This window comes from Hipposideros armiger, unplaced genomic scaffold (assembly GCF_001890085.2).
Source record: "Hipposideros armiger isolate ML-2016 unplaced genomic scaffold, ASM189008v1 scaffold_105, whole genome shotgun sequence".
In the NCBI taxonomy this organism is placed as follows: Eukaryota; Metazoa; Chordata; class Mammalia; order Chiroptera; family Hipposideridae; genus Hipposideros; species Hipposideros armiger.
The window spans coordinates 2,880,282-2,902,024 of record NW_017731455.1 but is presented as its reverse complement, the minus strand read 5'-3'; the positions used below and the strand labels follow the sequence as shown (position 1 = coordinate 2,902,024).

General features: G+C 49.4%; 1 protein-coding gene across 42 annotated transcripts in view; it reads right to left on the bottom strand.

Annotated features, from left to right (window-relative positions):
- The window catches only part of TCF7L2 (transcription factor 7 like 2), a 215,443-nt gene that overhangs the window by 151,010 nt on the left and 42,690 nt on the right, over positions 1-21,743 (bottom strand). The gene's annotated exons all lie outside the window — the stretch shown is intronic.

The following is a 21,743-nucleotide window of genomic DNA, read 5'->3' as shown; positions in this document are numbered from 1 at the left end:
CTCCCCCCGCCCCCCTTAACATCTGAAAGAGGTCGGTGGCTCCAGCAAGGTCTCCCTGTCCAAATTTTTATTGTCCAATTCTAGCTGTGACAAGCATGTGGAGATGCCTCGTAACACTACACCCAGGAAGCCAAAAGGTCAGCAGCGCCTCTGGTTAATTTTGCTTGGGGAGAGCAAACCCCAGGGCCAGGGTGAAGATTTAGTGAGGCTGACCTTCTGGAAGCCCCGACCCCCCTGCACACAAGTCCTGCTGCCTCAGCCAGAAGCGGCCTGCCACTCAAGTATCATCTTGCTGTAACAAATTACTCCTAACCCAGGATTATGGCGCTTTCCAAATCCCTCCTAGAGAGCAAGGAAATAAACATTCTCTCCCAGGACTCTGCCCCAGTTGTTTTCCCTGTTGGTAATCCTTGTCTCTATTTGCTTCTCCTACGAGCCTTTCGTCTGGGAGGTCTGTCTGCTAGACCATTCCGGCCCACTTTCCTTTCAGACATAAGCTGAATGTCTCAATTGTCCATTAGGCAGTAAAAGATGAAGGCAGGCTTTCTGTCCGGAGGAGCCTCACACAATAGTTCCTTTGCCCACACACTTCTTGTCTGACTGCAGACTCGACTGGTCTAATCCCAGTCACTCAAGGAAGTCCACACCCCAAATTCCTTCCTTACGTTCCAGAGGGACAACAAGTGAGGACCAGAGGGACAACAAGTGAGGACGGGTCGCCAGAAAGCTGCCCTGCCCAAACCCCACCCCACCGAATGGCTGCCCCCCTAGGAAGAGCATACCAAGTGGGGGTTGGCTGAATAGAGGTGGGGGCAGGCAGTGGGAAAAGAAGAAGGCTCTAGAAAGAAGAGGCAAGATAGCTGGCTCCAGGCAGGAGCAACTGCCTCTCACCTCAGCCTGCGGTTTCCTTTAATAATCTACCAGGAGATATTTCGGGCACAATAACCTCATTTGGGGAAGGAAACACAGTTCTGCCCACACTTCCAATGTCTCCTCCGAAACACCGGGATATTCCAGGCACATCAGACACAGAGGCCTGTTGTGTGTTTTTAATTGTATACATGCAGTGACCAGTAAATGCCAAGAAGCAAAAAGCAGAACAATGGATGTGATCATCAAAGTGGGTGATTTGAAGAGATAAGGATCTTAGGGTTGTTTTAGGCAAGACTTTCTCCCTGGAGAGAGAGAAGAATGGTTGACAGCACGCTCTTGACATGTTACGGGCTGGGAGAGAAACTCTTTCTGACATAACCCAAAGGCACCGAAGAGACAGAAATACCCCCATCAAAAATCCAGACATCAGATCAAATTCCCGTCTCCAAAAAAAAAGGAGCACCAGTTGAAGAAATGGAATTAGACAACACAGCTAATTCTGAAGTGAGCACCACCTTCGTTTTCTCACACGCAGGCCCAAGCTGACTGGCCTCCCCTCTCTCGACAGGGCCCCCCATGCCTCTCTTAAACCAACTTGCTCTCTGCTCTTGTGGTTTTAGGCTTTAAAAGAACTTGGCCTGGGAAGGAGCAATAATGATCTGAAGCTAACCACTTAGCTCATTAGTATGTCATCTGGACAGGCAAAATCAATTCCAACTGCATCAAGTTTGGTTATTCCCTCCCCCGAAGGTCTGCACTATTAATAGCAAGAAAGTTTCCCAGGCTTCAGTTTATCTGTAATCCCAACCAGCTCTGACCACGGAACATGGCATCTCCACTTCCAGAGCTCCCAGGGATCTGGGAGATGGGACTGCAGGTCTCGGTTTGTTGACAGCAGTGGACAGATGAGGAAGGCAGGCTGAACCCAAAGGAGGAAGAAGATTCCGGTTAAAGAGAGCTTGGTCCCAGAAAAGAGCTGGGTTGTGAAGGGGAGAAGCTCGTAACCATCTCTACCCATCTAACCAGCTCTTGTGCTCTCCCTGGCAGCCTGAGCTAACCCTATGGATACAGGTCACCATGTTATCTCCCCATTGTGGAGTTGGCTGACCGAAGGTTCTAGAAGAAGTCAGTCGGTTAAAAATAAACTTAAATCTCACTAATACAGAGCAAGGTGGTACAGCAGAATGGTTACGAGCACAGGCCCGGGAGCTGGAATGCCTGGGTTCAAACCTAGGATCTGGGGTCCTGGACAAACGGTCTTGCCCGTCTATGCCTCCCGATCCTCGCCTGCACAGTGAGGATAGGAACACGGGGATAATCATAACACCTCGGAGGATGCACATGAGTAATCAGCAGTGTATTCAGAGACAGAAGGCTGATGGCGTTCATGTTCATGAGCAAGCCGTCTCGTTGTAGGGAGTAAAACGGGAAAAAAGAGAAGGGTGGGATTCCTGGAAGTAACAAGAGGCTGCTCGAGTTGGGCACCTGATGAACATGCCAGCCGATAATGACCCACCATGACCTGGGAAAGTAAGAAATGTGTTCATCGGGATATTTTAAAGATATCCCTCTCTTTCTTTCTGTACCCTACCAAAGGGCTTTGCCTGGAGGATTCAGGTCCGGCTGTCTGAAGTTGCCCAAATGCGTACGTGAGAGGAAGAAGCCACGTACAGGTGAACTCCAACCGAAACGGTCTTCCAGAGTTCAGCCCAACTCACTCTGAAGACATGGGAGCAACAAAGGGAATCACACGCTGCCGTGATCAGAGAGGGGAAAAAATGCTAATTCTCCCGAATGACAGTTCATGCTACACTTGTATTGCCCCAGAGCCCAGAAAATATCCCAGGAGCCCTGTTCTGGCCTCCACAACATGCCCTGTTTCTTTTCCGTTGGCCCACGGAGCCCCTGATGGATTAATCGAATCTCCTACTATGAGGACCCAAAGCAGCAAAACCAAAAAGTACTGGGGACTGCACGCATTCAAACAGAGCTCCCAACTCACAGCCAGAGGCAGCTCGGACTCAACTTCAAACTCCAGCTCCTTAATGTTGTTCATTCACCAAAACATTTATTGAGCACCCACTACCAGCCAAGCATTGACACCCATACGAACTGGGTTCTCTTAAAAGAAGATAATAAAGCAGACTGTGTAAAAGTGGGGCGAGGCTGGCCGAGTGGCTCAGTTGATTAAGAGCTCACTCAAGAGTGTGAGCTCTGAGCATCAGAGTTGCCAGTTCGATTCCTGGCCCGAGCTGAGCTGCCGCTAAGTTGCCAACAGATGGCAGGATGGCTCAGCTTAAAAAAAACAAGAAAAAAACCCTATAAAAGTGGGGTGAGCTTGGGCAAATGATCTCACCTCTCTGAGCACTGATCCCCCCATCTGTAAAACGGGAATATAAACAAATAACCATCTCTCAGGGTTCTTGTAAGGATCAAACACTTGGCACACTGCCTGGCATATGGTAAGTGCTTAGTAAATGCTAGCTATTATATTATTAGCTAGCTATTATATTGCTATTAATATAATCAGTGTCATCAGAATAAAAGTCAGAGATATTGCATGATTCCAAATCATCCAAAAAAGTAAATCCCCAGCTACGTGTATGATCCAATGCTTACTGGGAAATGAACACTTAGCCTAAAGTAAAGCAAAGTGACCAAAAACATTCCTAGTTCACCAGCCTCAGCTCTTCAGATCACTCCCCACAAAACCCTCCAATTCACTCATTCCCAGCCTCCTGGGTAAGTGGAATTTTCCTGTTACTACATTTGGTCTCCTCTATCTGGTCTCTTCTTAGATACATGGAAGCCCAACTGTAGGCCTGCTGTGCTAAGCCACTGCCATCTCTCCCCTCCAACTCCAACTTAAAGAGAGTTCTTAAATGTCTCCAACCCCAGCAGAATTCTGACTCTTGTCTCTTGTGCTCTGCCAACAGCAGACACACAAGGCGCAAGTCAGCCCACAGAACAGGGGGCTGCAATGCATCAGGATAAACCCAGCAGCACCTGCTCAAGGGCTAGCAAAAAACCACACAACATCACCATCCAAAAGAGGTTTTACAAGTGCACAAAAGAACTACGAAAAAGGAAAAAAAAAAAATCTCAAAAATAAACCGCCACTTTTCTCCCAGGCCATGACTTAATGTTTTGTTCCTCCTCTATCTTTCTTCAGAGATGTCAGTAAGGTTTAAAACATCGTCTGTTAAAAGCATTGCCTGAAGAGGTAGACAGCTGGCAAAGGGAAATTCGAAGAACTCCCAGGTGCCCCTGGCTTACCACCATTGGGCAGAAAAAACAAGGGTCAACTACTTGGCACTGTGACCGGAGACCATCACCAGCCCTGGTTCTGTCTACACAGTGTGGGTTTCCTCCTGTACTGACCATGTACTCCGAGAATGGGGAAAGCAAAGATCCGGGCTGTACACCAGCCAAGAGAGATAGGAGAATACCCAGAGCACATGCATGTGGGGAGTTAAGTTTTAGGTGCGGTTTAAAGAGTGGGAAATCAGACCAATTCTGGTGCCGGAATCCCAAGCCACTACCTTATAGGCCTCGGGCAGCTGACCTAACCTCTCTGAGCTGCAGTTGCCTCTTCCATAAAATGGGAGCAAACAACAGCTCTTCCAATCAGAGCTGGTGCCAAGTTCTGGCTGTGGGGAGTGGCTTGGGGCAGCACCTGGCAGGCCAGACCCTAAGCGCCAAAGCAACGCCAGTGCTATGACCACTGTTGTTGTTATTAAGCTGGTATTTGGTGATTTGGGCAGTAATGTCAGGAATGCTTTTTTTCACTGTTGTTATCCGACACTACAGTCTGTCATCAGAAATGTATTTTCTAGAAGGCGGAGGAAACAAAAAGGGAAGCTGTGCGGTAGGAAAAAGAAAAACGGCAAGTAGTAGAAATCATCTAACATTTGAGATCTGACTGTAGAAAATGTCCATTCTTCACCCATTCTTCAGATGAGTGTTCAGGAAACCGAGCTGGGAGGGCTTAGGCAACCAGCCGAAGGTCACAGGACTTGGAACTGAAGGTGATGAGGCCAGGAAACGTGTTTGTCTCCCTCTGCCCCGGTGCCAAGCATGAATGGTCTCTTTAAGCCTCATTTAACTTTCGACAAATATTTATTGATGCAGGCTCCTAGCCGGGCATTATGCTGGGTACTAGAGACAGAGGAGAAAGATGACAGGGCCTGAGCGTCAGGTGACCTGGGTGAGACTTCCCAGCTCTCACCCAACTTGTTGTGTGGCGATGGGCAGAGATTTCATCTCTGACTCCCAGTTATTGTAAAATCACTTCCCCTCGCCCCACCTCCCTTGTGGTAGTGCGGGGAGCAGGGAGCAAGGGTTCCATTAAACAGTGTGTAGCTACTTGGCAGCCTCCAACAGAGCTTCGGGCTTCATTCAGGCTTGGTCCCCTCCCCTCTATCCGCCACATCCCCCCTCACATCCCAAAACAGGCCCCGGTTAATACATCAAGGAAATCAAGATAGCAGTAAGGTGTCTGAAAAGTATTCAGACTGTAAGATATATTATAAAAACACAAGTTACTATTATCATAGGAACGCACCCCGCCTCTGCATCCAGTTGCCTCACTGCCACTAGGAACTTGTTATCTGAACGGCCTCAGAAGAGCTTGCTCCCATCAGGTCAAGCCAACCTGGTTCTCCAGCCCCGAAAGCGAGTGGGGAGGAGGGGGGGTCCCCGCAAAAGAGCTGAGCTGTGTGGGATGCTTGCATTTCCAGGCAGGAAAGGGGAGCACACAGCACTAGGTACAGACAGGATTCCACACCGGGTAAGAGGGTGTGGGGGGAGGGGAGGGGGGAAAGGGGAGACAGGGGAGGGGGTCCATCTGCATGGTCTGCTGCTCCTGTGATGGCCCACACTTCCTCCTCAACTGACTCCCCATCAGCATGGTGGCCACTACATCTGTCTTCCAAGCCCCGAATTAATCAAAAAAGCATTCCCTCCAGTGGGCCAAGTATGTCCTGGGTGACAGGGACCCTCAGGTGAGTGAGTGGTCAGGCAGCATTACTGCCCTCACTGACCTCATTATCTTCAGGCCCAGAAGGTTCATTAGTTAAAACAACACAGTACACATACTAACTTCTAGAAAGCTTACCCTTGGGCCACAGCACATCCTGATACTTTAAGAGGTATCCATCCACTCACCACCTATTATTTCTGCTTCTAAAGAAGGGGAAAGGTTACTACAAAGAAACCAACAGAGTGGTTCTGGGTTGTGGAGTCTTTAGCATAACGTAAACCTGCCTCCCTAGATGCCATCCACAGTTAAACCAGCAGACAAACAAGGCGGTGGTTTACTTTTCATCAAGGAGCAGGTGTCAAGCCTGGCTGAAATCCACATGAAAAAATGTTGGCTGCCCATGTGACCACATGCACACCTGAAAAATCAATATATCCAAAACACACGTCTATTTACCGCTTTAAAAAAAGGAAAACCAACCACCTTTCACAATGCTTTCTCCCAGGGGGTAGGATTATAGACAATTCTTTCTTGTCGCTTTATACTTAAAAGTTAAATGTTTAAAGAAAAAAATATTTTTCAGTAAACTATCAGAAAGCTATGAACTTATGCAGGGTATAAAAGGTGAGGGGCTACCATGCTTGGTGACACTGAAATTTGGTTGCAGAAATTCCATGGGTCAATTATGTTTGCAGGGTGGAGACGCTGCACTTGCTTTCCCAAAAGGACTCACAGGCCTCTAAAACCACTACTGAGCCTGACTTTCTAACAAGCCAGAAGCACAATTTCCTCCAGTTCCCCTGGGAGGACTTCAGCAAAGGTGATTCAGGAGCAGTGAGGACCTCGTTCTGGGTTTGCCGCCATTTCTGCGCTCCTACTGGCCTCAGAAACCCACTCTCACCCTTAACGTCCCATCTGGACTCTGCTCAGGTCTCCACCATTACACCCATAAAAACTTTATTCTACTTCCTGGTTCTTCTCATGGCTGCCTCCCAAGGTCATGTCCTGCTCATGTCCATCTCCAGCTCCTAGCACTGCAGCTGGCAAATGCTAAATGCACAGGAAGCGTACGCCTAGCTGGCCACGCCAGCCAGGTGCTAACAAAGGGCTCAGAACGCCTGCAGGGGTGGCCAGCTCTCTGGCCAGCGCCTTTCACCCATTCTCCCTACGAACATATTATGTCAAGGGCCTGAGAAGACACTTCACTGCCACCCCAGCATTCTTGAAGCCTAAAGCACTGGTGCTGCTCCACAATTATGTGCTGACACTCCAAATGTCACCTTACTCAGCTCTCTCCAGCCCTCTTAAATACACCATTTGCAAAAAAGATGCATTTCGAAGACCAAAAGTCACCACTGAACATCTCTGGACCTCAGTTTCCACATCTGTAAAATGAATATAAACGTAACTCCATTTGCAAACTTGCTGTGAAAAGTACACGCGACCCAATTAATAGGTCCAGCGTGGGATTCAATAAAAAAAGTTGGTTACCCTTGTCTTTTTCTGAGAAACAAAGAGGCCAGGATAGGAATGCGTGGATGCCTCAATAGCCAGATGCTTTCTTAGGAGATTCTACCATGTTTCCCTGAAAATAAGACCTAACTGGAAAATAAGCCCTCGCATGATTTTTCAGGATGCTCGTAATATCAGCCCTACCCCAAACATAAGCCCCAGTTAAGATCATCAGCCAGACGTGACTGTTTGAATAAATGTAGATTTCTGTACATGAATAAACGTAGATTGTTGGAGCAAAACTTAATATAAGACTGGGTATTACTTTCGGGGAAACACGTTACAAGACTCGTGCTCTTTAAGCAGGAGGTCATTGGGTGAAAGGAAGAAAATCGGCAGTGACCACAGAGGGTGTCTCCAGGTGGCCAGCCTGCCCCTTGGCTCAACTGCAAAGGGACAAGAGAGACCCCCGTTCCCTCCTCCTTCCCAGACAGGCTGCAGCCAAGCAAAGGGAGCAGGGCTCCCCCTAGAATTTCCATTTAAAGGTGTCTCCGTCACCACAGCAGAACTCGTAAAGGAGACAGTGTAGGCAGCTGAAAAGGACACGCAAGGAAGAACTGGAAACTTAGCTCTCGCTCCATCACCAGGTAATTTCTCTGTTTCCTCATGGGTGAAACGGGGTAACACCCACTTCTACCCCCTCCCACCCCCACCCCCCAGTGCGGGATCCCTCACTCAGACTACTCTCAGACCCTGCCCCACATATTACTACTCTGTGGGACTCAAATCCCCGTGGTTTAGAAAAGTCTTACAAACTAAATCCAGGGTTCCTATGAGAAATTGTTCAGGTATAGAAAACATATATCAATTCCTAGCTTCATGGCAAACTAGGACTTGAGTACTGCTGGCTGTTTCGTGTTAAGAGGAGACCAAGAGTAGAAGGGGATATAGTGGGGGTGGGGGCGGAGGGGAGGAAGTTGCTGGCACAGAAATCCCCAATGCTGCTAGCCGGGGGCTCTTTGCAAACTGGAGATAAGCCTCCAGAAGTAGTCAGTCGTCCAGGTTTGTGAGCCCCAGGGCAAAAAGACACCATCAAGTTTATAAACACCAGGCCGCAGAGGCTGCCGGGGGGCCCACACTGGTGCTCCTGTGTCAGGATGTCAGGATCCGGTGCTATTTATTAAGGGTACATTATCCGAGGGGTTTGGGGGCGCAGAGGGGGGCACAGATCATTCTGCTGATCAGTAGAAGATAAACCAAATTCTTTCATTTCAAAAAAGACTGGCCCCATGACTTTCCTTTCTTCAGCAGCTGACGAATTTAATTTTGGTCTAAAAAAGCTGGGGTGAAGAAAGGGGACAACATCGGAGCTCCCCTTTGGGGGTCCTTGCTGTGACCCAAGCTGAGGGGTACCTGCCTTGGCATGCCAAAATTTTATGAAGAAATGAAGTATTGACACACACACACTTGAGGCCTACATGAATCAATCCGGAACATTCTACCACAGCAAAAGATAATGCTCCACCTCTACCCTCTTGACACAAGTTCATGTGGGTCGTCGGGAAGCAGATCCCTTATCATGAATACTATTAAATCAAGTGGAATTTGAATTAAAAACACAATACACGGAGCACAGGCAAGCAGGCAAGCAAGGCCGATGGTAAAGCCCCGCCTCATCCCAGGACTCAGGAGCAGCAACCCGAGTCATGCCGGGGTTGAGACCTCTGCTCTAGGGACCACGGCGTGTCTGTGTTTCTTTCACGTCACTTATCCACAATCTTGGGCAGACAATGCATCACTGATTACGACCCCCCTCACAGTTTCTTCAGCTTGGGGTTTCTTTTTTATACAGAAAGCCCATCAGGCAGAAAAAGATCAGCAGAAGGAATGGGCCTGGCACAAGGCAAGAGGCACTGCTCCTGGTTCAGGCTAATAATAGATAATCATACTTTGTGCTTCTTCGGGGCCTTTCATCTGAGGGTTTCAAAGTGCTCTGCAAACATTAACTAATTATTCCTCCAGGATCCTGCAGAGATGGCGGCAGGGGAAGGGGACTGACATAGCCCGGACTCGCAAATATTTCAGGGTTTCTAACATCCAAGGATTCCGAACTCTCCCCAGGACGGAGCCCCTGAAGATGGCAGAGGGGAGTTGGCACAGAGTCAACAGGCAGACACCACCCTGCCACTTTCTCTCTGGCTCGGATCGCGACTCCGTGGCTTCCTCAAAGCGATGCACAAGTCGGCAGCCATCTGGGATAATAACTAGGGGTGACCAAATAATGCATCATCCAAACGAGGACACTTGTAAGAATAAAAAGGGGGCACTATTATTAATAATTGGCATAAAGTATCAAGGTCCAGGTCAAACAAGAGCCTCTGACCCTCGCATGAAATCTACCCGTTTCAGGATTCGGGCTCAGCACAGGGCTTCCTGAACTCATGCACTGACACAATCAACAAAGGAAGCTCCAAGTGCCAAGCACGTCCTTCCATTCTAGAAGCATCGCTGGGCCTGGAAATTAAACCTCACAAAACTACCACTGGACAGTCTTAACCTGGTGCCAGCAGGCGTGATTCAAAACAGGGAACTACCAGCAGATGGCCCTCTCATGGGACATACCAGGGTCCTGCAGCCCCCTACCAAGTCCTTGATAGTTATCGGCTCATGAAGGTCTGGGAGGGGGCTGAGAACATGGGCATATTTCAGGATTTTAACCACCAGTGGTTCAGCTCGATGCCAACCTGGAAACTAACACACTTGTCCCACCATCCCCACTACTAAGAGGTAGGGGCAACTCCTCGGGTGCATCACCTCTGTCCTCATGTGCAAACTCGACGGTGTCTGCATTCAAGTCAATTTCAGCAGCACATGTAGGGGTTACAGCACAGAGCCTCAGTCAGCACTTACTGGTTCTCACAAATCAGTCGAAATTTATGAAAAATATGAATTGCAGATGAGTGTTATCTTTACGAAAAAAAAATGTTTTGGTACCTTCAAACACAGAAAGTAACCCCAAAAGAAGCAAAGCAAATAAATATTCCCTAGATGAGATCCTTAAGGAAAGCTGCAGGAAAGAAGGGGTTAGCCACGCAGGTGTGAGTCGGCCGGTGGCTAACTCATTCTTCAATGCCCAGCAAACCCTTTCATCATGGAGAAAAAAAAAAAAAAAAAAAGAAATTCCAGGTTGGGGTTCTGACCAAATTACCCATAATTCAAGAGTCTTAGGTATCCTCCTTCCTCAAATGCTTCTGCTCTGGGAACCGTGCCTTCCGTTCCCATGCCTTCGCACTAGTTCAGGTCCCCATCAGAGCAACACAGTGCTGGACCCCCAGCCCCCGGAACAGTACCTGGTCTGCTGCAGGCACTCAACAAACATGGCAGACTTCATTAACAAAGGAAACAATCTCAATGGTTTTCCACTCCGCTCCAATCTGTTTGCCTACATTCTAGAATGGAGCGGTCAGTCAGTCTCCGCACCCAAATTCACCTCCTAGAGCAGCGTTTCTCAATCGTTCCCGCACACTGGGGTCACCTAGGTCTCCTTTAACCATACTGATGCCTCGCTCCCATCTCCCAGGTGTTCTGACCTAACTGAAATCGAGTGCGACCTTGGCATTAGGATTTTGAGTTTCCCAGGTGATTCTGCCGTGCAGCCAAGTCTGGGAAGCACTGCCAAAGAGACTCACACTCAAGGAGCTTAGGGGAGATGCAGACTCTCGGGCCCCACCCCAAGCCTACTGTATCAGAATCTCCATTTTAACCAGAGCCCCAGAGGCTGTGCACGCCCATTACAGCTTCAGGTCTCTAGGGCACATGGCATTTCACGGTAGAATCCCAAACCACCTCCCCAGCTTCAGAACCATGCAGCACCGCCAGCACCGCCAGCACCGCCAGCACCACCAGCACCGCATCCCTTGCTTCTCTTTGCGCACACGACTCCATTCACCCCGCCTTTCTGAGGACTCCATGACCCCGTGCCTTTGCTCATGCACTGTCCTCCACCTGGGATGCCCTTCCCTAACCTGCATGCAGGAGAATTACCAGTCCTATGCCAAGGCTTAAGGATTCAGACACCAGAGTTTTTCCAGTCTACCAGGAACAATCCCCTACCCCCCACGCCCTTAACCATTACGCACACTCCAACTGGATCTCCTCAGGATAAGAACTAATGCCAGGGAGATGACAGGGACTCTGGAGGCAGGCACACCTTCCTTCCACCACAGACTAACGCAGTCGACTACCTTGGTCAAGGTGCTTAAACCTCTCCAGCTGTCTTGCCTATAAAATGGGACAATACCACCTACCTCCTTAACTGCATGAGTATTAATTGAGATGATGAATGTAAAATACTTAGAAGAGCGCCTGGTAAATGATTAGCACAAGTGACTTAGGATGCAAATGACTCAAGTCTTATTATCCTAGTATACTGGTTCCTAATCCTCAGAATCATTTAGGGTTCTTTACAATTACTGGTGCTTGGCTCCTCCCTGACAGCGGGACTTGGGTTTGGGGATTTTTATAAAAGCTCTCCAGGCCATTCAAATGTGCAGTACATTTGGGGACGCACTGTCCTAAAACGTGACAGGTAGGACACACATCTATGAGTAGGAGCTATTGTCACAAAGAATGAGTTAGACATGCATCCCTCTGTATCTGCTCCTGTGTCCCCTCACCTGGCTGCCCCACCCCAGCCACTCTCACTGAAGCAAGCTTCTACAAGACCCCGTAGAAAAACTCAAAATTCCCAAAGACCACCCCAAAACCCTGCCTCCTCAATCTCCAATGGTGCATTCCGGCAGACCAGACAAGAGAACAACGAAAATGGAGCCCACGGGGCCTGTGGGTGACACACAGGAATACAGTTAAAGGAGGCCAAGCAAAGATTTAAGACCCCCAAGTGGTAGGTAAATGGACACGTGTGCTCATCTTTCATGGTCTCCCTTAATTACCTAAAAGAGTAGTCGATGCTACTGAGCAGGTCTGGGGAAACCCTTTCATCTCTCCTTCACCTCTCCCCTCAGGAGACTTTACAGGTTTCCTTAAATGTATGAAAGGCTCTGTCCAGGAACGCTAGCTTCAATTCATCACCCTCTAAGGAACATGAATTGAGAGGCTAAACACATTTGACAACGGCCCTTTACAGCTTTAAGATTGGGCCAAAAATGCCCAACTCAGGGAAGCCACTGCGCACATCTAGCTACTGGGTTAACACGAGCAGTAACATTTCTTCCCAAGCAGCATTTTCTCACTCCCCTGGGGTGTGCCCCTGAAGCTGTGGAGACCCCCTCCCCAAAGGCAGTCATCTTGTATTTGTGGAGGAATTTCCAGAACCCCACACCCACCAGTGGCAGGAGACACCTCTCCAACAAGCCCCACATGGACAGGCATAATGAATGCAGCTAAGAGTCTCAAGGGCTGAAAACCTAGAACCACAGGGTACCTGTGCCAACAACTCTGATCAAGAGGCAGCAGGGATCTGCTGAGGCCTTTCAGAAGGTAAGTGAACCCGGAGAGATGGCAGGCTGCTCCAGATGGCAGCTTCACCATCCACCTGGAAAAATGGTGGCGACTGGAGACGCCGTCAGGACTCGGAGCAGGCATCTACAGATGCAGGGGAGCAGCACGAAAAGCAATGGAGGGGGGACCCTTCTGATCCAGAATGACCTGGTCACTAGAAAACGGATTCCCAGGAGCCTAAGACCATTCCATGCGCAGATTTTTAAATCCACTCATGAGCTGGGCAAGGGTCAGCTGGCTCAGGAGAGGGCAAGGTGTTAACAGATGCCCAGGCCTGCAAGCCACCACGTAGGGAAAGGGGAACCTGTGTCTTAAAGCAGCATTCCCCGAATGGTGGGGCTACCAAGAAGGGCTTCAGGCAGCACAAGGTGTCACTTGAGTAGTTACAGGATCGTATTAATGTGCTAGGAAAAAGCAACTAGCACATCAAACTTATAATTTCACAGATGTTAAGGCTTACAGCAAGGCTGGGTTTAAATAAGTGAAATCAAATGTTTGAATGCATCAAATAAATAATAGTGCAGGTGGTACACAGTTACGCCAAAAATCATAAAGGGAGGGATGGGGATGAGAGGAGTTTGAGAAACCACACTAAAGAAATCCAGCGGGAATTCTGGCTGCACGGTGCTGACATCATCGGGGTTGAAAGACCCCGCCGAAAGTGGAGGCTGAAGTGCCTTGTGGGGAGAGACAGGTGTGGGGAGAGACAGGTGAGGGGAGAGACAGGTAAACGCAAAGAGGGCTGAGAACCAGAGCGCAACGGTGGTTCATGAATGGTGACAGGAGCAGATGTCCCAGGGAGCTCTGGGCACACAACAAAAAGGTACCCAGGGCAAGTGTGGGGAAGATAACCAGCCTAAGAAAACACAACTGCACCCCCCACCCCCGCGAAACATTCACCAAACGGTGCTGAGGCCAGAATATGTTAGAAAACCACTCGAACGCAACTTTGGATAAAAATCTAAAAAGGGGAGCGTTCCATAAAATAAATGTTCAATGAAACGACAACCAAAGAAGTGTCTGCAAAGCTCAGCAGAGACCAGGGGAGACGGATGGGTGGCTTTCACTTTTGCTTCCGATGAAATTCACTATCTACCTCTTGGTCCATGGTCCTCTCGCCGCCGCAATGTCTGGGCTGTACACGCCTTCCCCAAGCCCCAGGCAAGATGCCTGCCTGTGGCCTTCATTGAATTCCATCAGATTTCGGAAACACCCAGCTAAACTGGGAACAGTAAGTGCTATGGAGATGCCACACGGAAAGGCAGGCAGACAGCAAACCCCAGAATCTGGCATGGATGACTCCAGGATGCTGATGATTGGGGGTCAGCCTCTCTCTGAGCCTCACCTTTGCCTTCATCTCCCCATCCCCAGGTCCCCAACACACATCTTCCCCATGTTTTCACACTTCCCAGTAAAGGGTGATGGGGAAAGAACCTGTTGTTACAGTGAATTCATTCCAAATGCAAATGAGACCCTTATAATATCAGGCTCCATTTCCAGGAAAATGTGGCGGAATCACTGTGTTTACTTCAGCCACGGCGATGCTGCCAGGATGAGCACAGCCTTCAGTCAAGCTATTAACTTGAACGTTGAACTTCACAGCCTGGCTGTCTTCCTCAGCCTTCCTTTTGATGTTACCTCCAAAGCAAAGATCAAAGGCTCTGAGTGTGGTGAGGGGAAGTCCCAAGCCCTTAGCCTACCAGCCTGTGATATATGTTAAAATCCTGGCCAGGAGAGCTAGCCTGCTCCAGAGAGGCCTGGGGCAGGGAGGGGGTGCAGCAATGAGGCTGCACAAGAAATGAGGTCACTCGTGACACACATCGGGGACAATGACAATCTGTGTGTTGGAAACATCTCTTACCTGGAAACACACACAGAACCCCCCAGAACAAAACCACCCGTCGCAGGCATCATACCCCTCAGCAAACATACCCCCCAAAAAAAGCCAAACGCTGCTCCATGAGCCATTCTCCCTCACAACGGACCCCCATCCAATCATCCACCCAGTGCGAACGGGGCGTCCACTGTGTACCAGACAGACACGGCCATGCTCTCCATTTGGAGGAAAAGCGCGTGTTAATCAGGTCATCACACCAGGCAATGACGACGGTTACAGGAACGCCAACGCTGCAGGGAAAACACTGTAGTTTTAAGAGGGTGCAAAACACCGCAGCTGCCCTACACGTCCCAGAGGATGCGAAGAAAGAGGGCAGCTGGAGCTGTGGGGACAGCACCCACAGGAGCCTGGCTTGGCGTCAGAAGGAAGGAGGCTCCGGGTGGAGGAACTGGGGAGGACCAAAGGCTGGGCAGAGGCCAGTCCCACAGGGCTTCCGGCAGCCGTGGCAGCCTGAGTGTCCCAGGCAAAGGTGTGCCCTAGGCTTTTCCACCTGCAACTCTTTGACATGTAGACAAGATACGAAAAGTATTCAAATAAATAAATATCCAAAGATCCCAACAGACTGGTTTCTAACGGGAAAGGGGGTATGAAATTAAACTTAAAACACCGATGATGATCCGGTGTATATTAAGCTCAAAATGAGAAAAACTACGCGATGGTTACAGAACTCAGAAGTGGTTCCGTCTGGGAACGGGCACGAGTGAGCTTCTGGGGTGCAGGAATCAAGGTCCTTTATCTTGACCTGGATGGTGGTTTCGCAGGCCTAGACCCGTACAAGCCGTACAGCAGGGTACCTGAGGTCTGGGCACTTCATGTTCTACTCCAATAAGCAAAGACGGGGGGAAAGAAAAAGGTTAAATCGATAGCACCCTGTTGCCTGCTCATCCAGAGTGTGTGTGGGGGCGGGGGTTGGGGAGGGGCAGCTTCTGGAACACCACAGTGAACCAACCCTGGGGGGCTTTGCTTGTTCTGACCCAGGAGAATGGGCCTGAAATATAAAAAACCAAGGTTTCAACTAAGAAAATAAACAAGCCTATCTCTAGTCTCTTTCCCCTTTTAGAAACAGAAATTTAGCTAAAGGGATAAAATAGAGAGATTCTTGTGGGACAACTTTCATAATGGACAGAATGTGCTGTTTCCAATTTGCTACATCTCCTGAGTTCCATTTTATTTTTTTTTTTTTACAAGAAAAGTCTCTAAAAGGAATCAGAGGCCCTTAGGGCCAGATTTATCTTCACTCTCTCCAAATCTCACAAGTCCTTTCTCTAAAATAACAGAGCTGTTTTTCTTCCCTCCCCTCTCTGGGATGTTCCTATTGGCCCCCATTCTTTTCCTATCTTTGTGCATCCCCTGCACTAGTCTTGGTTTCTATTTCCCAGAACACATAACAGCCACATTCCACATTTAAACAACGATACTGTGGCCCAGACTCTGGTCAAAAGAAAACAAGTTGGACAGAGGGGAACTACCAGATCCATCGACTGGTAGACCCTTGCCCACACCAGGAGTGGTTTTCCTTTTTCCTTACTTCTGATTCCAGACAAGCATTCCAGGATGACAAGGACGGACATTGGGAAAGGGCTTCCTCTGCTTCCCCTTTGCAGACCACCTCTCGGGAGCAATTCTCACCCTTCAGTGTACGGAGCGGCCATTCCCGCTCAAGCCCCCTAGCAATACACAGCAGCAGCGGGGGTGACCAGGCAGGAAGTATGGTAACCACAGAAGCAGCCTGCAGCCAAGCAGCCTGGGGCCTTTAGGGAATCAATGCTCCCAACTGGAGGGTCAGCAGCGGGTGAGGAGGTTTCTGAAAGCCAGAGCTGAGCCCGGATCACACCAACATGAACCTCAGAGAAGGAAAGGGCTTAGAATTCAGCTGACTGAAGCTCAATTAAGGCCCAGTGAGCTGGGGCACCTCCTTTGCAGTGACCCCACCAGGGAAAGCCAGGGACAGGCCTCAGACCCATCCTCTGAGAGCCAACCTGCCTCCTGGCACATCACCACCACCCAGGCCATGCGAACTGAACAAGCGAAGGGTCCTCTGCTCACGCCTTCACCACGCATCGTCAAAATGATCAAACCATCTACAAGGCCACCTTGAGCACCAAGAACCTCATCCATTCATTCCTTCATTCACTCACTCACTCATCTTAGGCCCAATACCTACCAGGTCCCAGGAAATACGTCTGGGGTCTGAACATCATAAAACAAGGTCCGCCCCCCAACACACCTGGTTTCCTTGAACCACCATGGCTATGGAGGGGTCAAAAAAGTTCGTTGTTTTTTGTTTTTGTTTTTTAATGGAGCTGTGCAAAGACCCACACCCAAAAGTATACTGCAATTCAGTGTGGGGAAATTTAATGTTAATTGTCTGAAAACATACAGAGAGTAGCAGCTAGGAGAGGAAAAATGCCATCTCAATTTCAAACAGGGAAGTCTTCCTGTAAAAAAAGTCGGATTTTGAAAAAGAGAATTCTAACTTCATTGCAGCCAGCCACCATCTCTCATTTGTGACATACCAGGCTGGACCCTATTAACCTCAGGGTCTAAATAACGACCAAAGGACCTTAAAGGACCACCATCCGCTGAGCGGCACATTCTCCAGGGATAGGACTGGTTAATGAATCAGTTGAGACTCTTAACTTCCACACTCCTTCACAGCCCCCTACAACACCGACGGAGCTCGTCTGGGGTCTATGGAGACCCACAACATCCTCTGGCCTCGAATCCTCGCTACTCCTCCCTTAAAAGACTCCTCCACGTTCCCATCCCAGTGGCTCACACTGTCCTTCCTGCCACCACACAGCACCCCACCCCAGAGCCTTCCTCATTCCCTGGCACTCCTATGGTTCAAAAGTCCACCTGCTCCTCAAGGAACTGGGAAACTATCTCCTCATTCAGAGAGGACAAACTAACTGATTGATCTTGAGCAATCAACTTCCCCTTTATAGACAAGCAGGGGAGGGGGCGGAGAACTCATCTAAGATAGCCTCCTCTGTGCCAGCCACCAAGCCCAGCCATTGTCCCTTCTCCAAGCCTGAGGCCAGCAGATGGGATCCTCATTAAACAGTGAGGAACCTGACTGCCGCTTCTGTTAGGGAACTTGTCTGAGGTTCCCCAGGCAGTCAGTGTCAGGCTCTGTTTCTTCGATCTGTGAAGTCCCAGTGGTTTCCCAATTCCAGGCTCCTCTTGAGTCTTCCAGCCCCAAGGAGACCTAAAATGCTTCTGGATGTTTCCATGTTCCAGGTTCCAACATAGAAGACACACATCCGGGCCCCTGTGGCCTGCAGGTGCGCATGCAACTTCTTCCAGCTTCATTCTATGCTCCACCAAGAGCAAAGCCATCCAAAAGTGGTGGCGCTCCACCACCACCTAAGGGGGGGAGGGGAGGACCGCAGGATTTGAGTCAAACCCTGTCGCTGACTCTTACTGCCTGGGGAACCTCAGGCAAGTTCCCTCACAGAAGCGGCAGTCAGGTTCCTCACCTGTTTAATGAGGATCCCATCTGCTGGCCTCAGAGGGTTGGAGAAGGGACAGTGGCTGGGCTCAGTGGCTGGCACAGAGTAGGCTATCTTACATGAGTTCCCCTTCCCCTCCCCAGCTTGTCCATAAAACATGTGGTAAGTTACTAGAAACAAAGCTAAAAAGCGGTTCAGGCTGGGAAAGGGGTTCAGGGAGGGGAGGGGAAGGGAGGGGAGGAGGAACAGAGAACAGCCATTATTTCTGAGCCCAAAAGCGACTCCCGGAGGCATTCAGGTCCCATCGCGGAGACCATCCCCAGATCATGCGGGGCTCAGGGGACAGCTTGCCACAAAGCAGATGCCACTGGCACCACATGGGTGGTTGGCAAAGAAAGGTCCTGGCAGCCAAAGGGTCTCCAGGGGCATGTGGGTGAGATCCCACAAAGAAAGAGCATCAAAAAGAAGCCCCAAATCAAGACCCGATCACCCATCGACCCCAATAAATAACGTTTGCTCAAAGGTGGGAGGGACAGAGCAGCCCTCATTGGAGACGGCAGGCTTGCCCGTCCAGTGTTGAAGAAAAGCTTGTTTTGTGTGTCACACAAAGCAGATATTGTTCACAAATGCTTTGCCCATATACATAATCAGGGTTGCCTCTGCTTATTACATAAGTCTCTGGTGGCTGGAGATTCCAAAAACTAATTCCTTCCTATACTTATTCATATATATACGACAAAAGAAATAAATTCTTACGTGTACATATATAAGAACAAAGGCTCTACAACGAAATTTAGAGATGAGTGAAATTTATAGACACATCCAATTGTTAAAAGGGGTTACATCTGAAGAGGTGGGAACTTTGACTTCTTCACTATGCGCCCCCCCCCCAAGAAAAAGTGGAAGGGGAACGGGATTTTCATTTTCTTGTGTGTTTTACTGTATTTTTTCAAAGAGAAAGTCTCTAAATAGAAGCAAAGACACAATTTCATAGAACCACTAAATAAATTCTTTTTCCTGCTGGCCCTCAAGGCTCTTCACGGGCCTGCTTTAATCTGATGTTCCTATAACCAACACCAGGACTGGGGTGCAGATGAGCACTCCCCCCGCCATACTGATCACTAGAGCAGCCTGTGTAAGTTTCCTTTTCCAAATGTAGAAGAGGAAACCACATGCACATGTTCACTCACACCAGGCACCCAACCAGGGATTCTCAACCTTGGCACTACTGACATCTTGGGCTGCATAATTCTTTGTAGCGGGGTCTGTCCTGTACATGGGAAGATATTTAGCAGCATCCCTGGCCTCTGCCCGCTAGATGCCAACAGCAATCCCCACCCCAAAGAGCGACAATCCTAAATATCTCCAGACATTGCCACATGCCCCCTGGGGAGCAAGATCGAGATCACCTCCATTTGAAAAGCACTGAACTAAACAGTTTGGACCCAGGAGCTCCAAAGAACAGCAGGGAAGCCAAGCCGCCAGCCGCAAGCCCCTGGCTTCCTGGTGGCCAGCTCATGTGGCACACAATAGGCGCTCAAGGCCCCGCGAACTGAACCAAAACATCTGCGTCTGAAGTCTGCCACCTTGACAATGTCCCAGGTCTCAGACAAAGCCGAATACAACTGAGAGGTTTCAAAAGTCACAGCTTTTTCTTCCTAAGAACAGGAGCTGGGGGACGGGACCTGTCACCTGTTTAATTCTCACCATCACTCTCCGTGGTAGGTATTACCATGCCATTCCACAGGTGAAGAATTGAGGCTCAGAGAGATGCTGGGACTTGCCTCAAGTTCCTAACCTCTGAGCAGTTGGGCCCAGACCCCAAACCACCTCCCACTAATAACCAAAACAATGCAGTTACAAAAGGGTTTTTAATCCTTTAGGAAATTACTCTGGGGGAAAACAAACAAACTAACTTAGTGATGCCTGGCTTAGATTCATATCTCTTCTGTTTAACTTTAAACTTCTCAGAAGACAATAAAAATTCCCTGGTGAACGAGTATCTTTGGTGGTGGTTTGGGGCAGTGGTGGGGCGGGGGGCGGGGGGCCACACGCACAAGCCATCTTTTATACATCCCCCTCCAAGCTTCCTTCGTGGCACAAACCAGAAAGGGTAGAGGACCTTTCGGGAGCTAACATGCCCAGAGAAAAGTTTAGAGTAGTCCCCCCTCCAAAAGGGGTGGCAGGGGCACTTAATCATTGAAAACTAAGGCGGTGGAAAGAACAGTCGGTTCAGTAACGCATCTGCCAGCCGCTTCTCCGAGAACCAACCGACCAGCTCACAGCACACAACTCAGAGCCGGCTGGCTGGGGTTCTACTTACCCTGCAGGCATTTTTCTTATTTCAAAGTTTCTATTAACTCCCCACTGATGTGCCCTAAAAGAATTTTTAAGGGCTTGGAAACACATAAATAAAATAATCTTTGCTGGACCAGCACAGCCAAATGAAAAGTCTTTCACCTGCAGTCGTGGTGATAAAAGTTTCAGGCCCCACTTTCCTAGGAGCCATCCGAAGACTCGGGAGAGCCTGGCGTTCTAGACCCTACCGTGGCTCTCCGGCCCTCCACGCTGCACACGCCCCAGCCACGGGCAGGGTGAGGAAAGCTCGCCCGCTGGACGCACAGGTTGCAGCAAACATTCCTGACTCCAGGCCTGCCCTCCGGGGCACTCTGCGTGCCTCCAGAGCCTTCCAAAAACACCCAGTTCATCATGTTTGTCAAAACCCACTTCATACATAGTTAAAGACGAGGAGGCTGTGGCCAACCGGCTCCATGGCCGGGTGGAGGGTGGAGGAAGAGAAACGTGACCCAACCACATCAAATATCCAGAAACAGGACACTAAAGAGGCCTGCCTGTCGGACCGAAGGCAGGGCAGGGGGTCTTCAGCCATCCATCTCATGGGCAGAGTGTGATGTGCCCATGGACTCAGAGCCTTGTAGTGGAAGCACGATTTCTTGCCCTCCCCTCCGGGCTCCAAAGACGGTTTGCCAGTGGTAGGACAACAACGGCACTGCCAAAGGCCATCCTGAGCAAACATCATTGCTGACACTGTCCAGGAAAGACATCGTCCTAACACCATTTAGCAGATTAAACAGCTCGGGTGTCTTGCTCTGAGTTATTTGTCAAATCTGGGCCACTCTTATCTGCGGAATCTTAGTCAAGTCACTCTGCCTCTCTGGGCCTAAAGGTGCTTGCGCACCTTTAAAAAGAAGAAACTGGCCAGACTACGACTAATTCCCTTCCAGGCATACAGCTGTAGACTTCTCCCTGCCTATGGTCTCAAGCCCCAATCCAGGAGGCTCTCGATTCTTCTTCTCTCCACAGCTTGGTCCCCATGCACCCCGGGAGTGAATGAGACAAGCACTAATCGTGCAAGGCTCCCTCTCTATCACAGCTTGCCCTCCCAGGATGGTGACCAGGCCTTGATTGAGCAGATGCCGGTGACCCATCACAGATGGAAAAAATAAATGGGGAATAAGACTCATCTTAGATCTGGAAGGATGCTCAAACATCATCTAATCCCACAGATCCCAGAGTCATTATTAGGTCCTACAAGAAGCTGTAC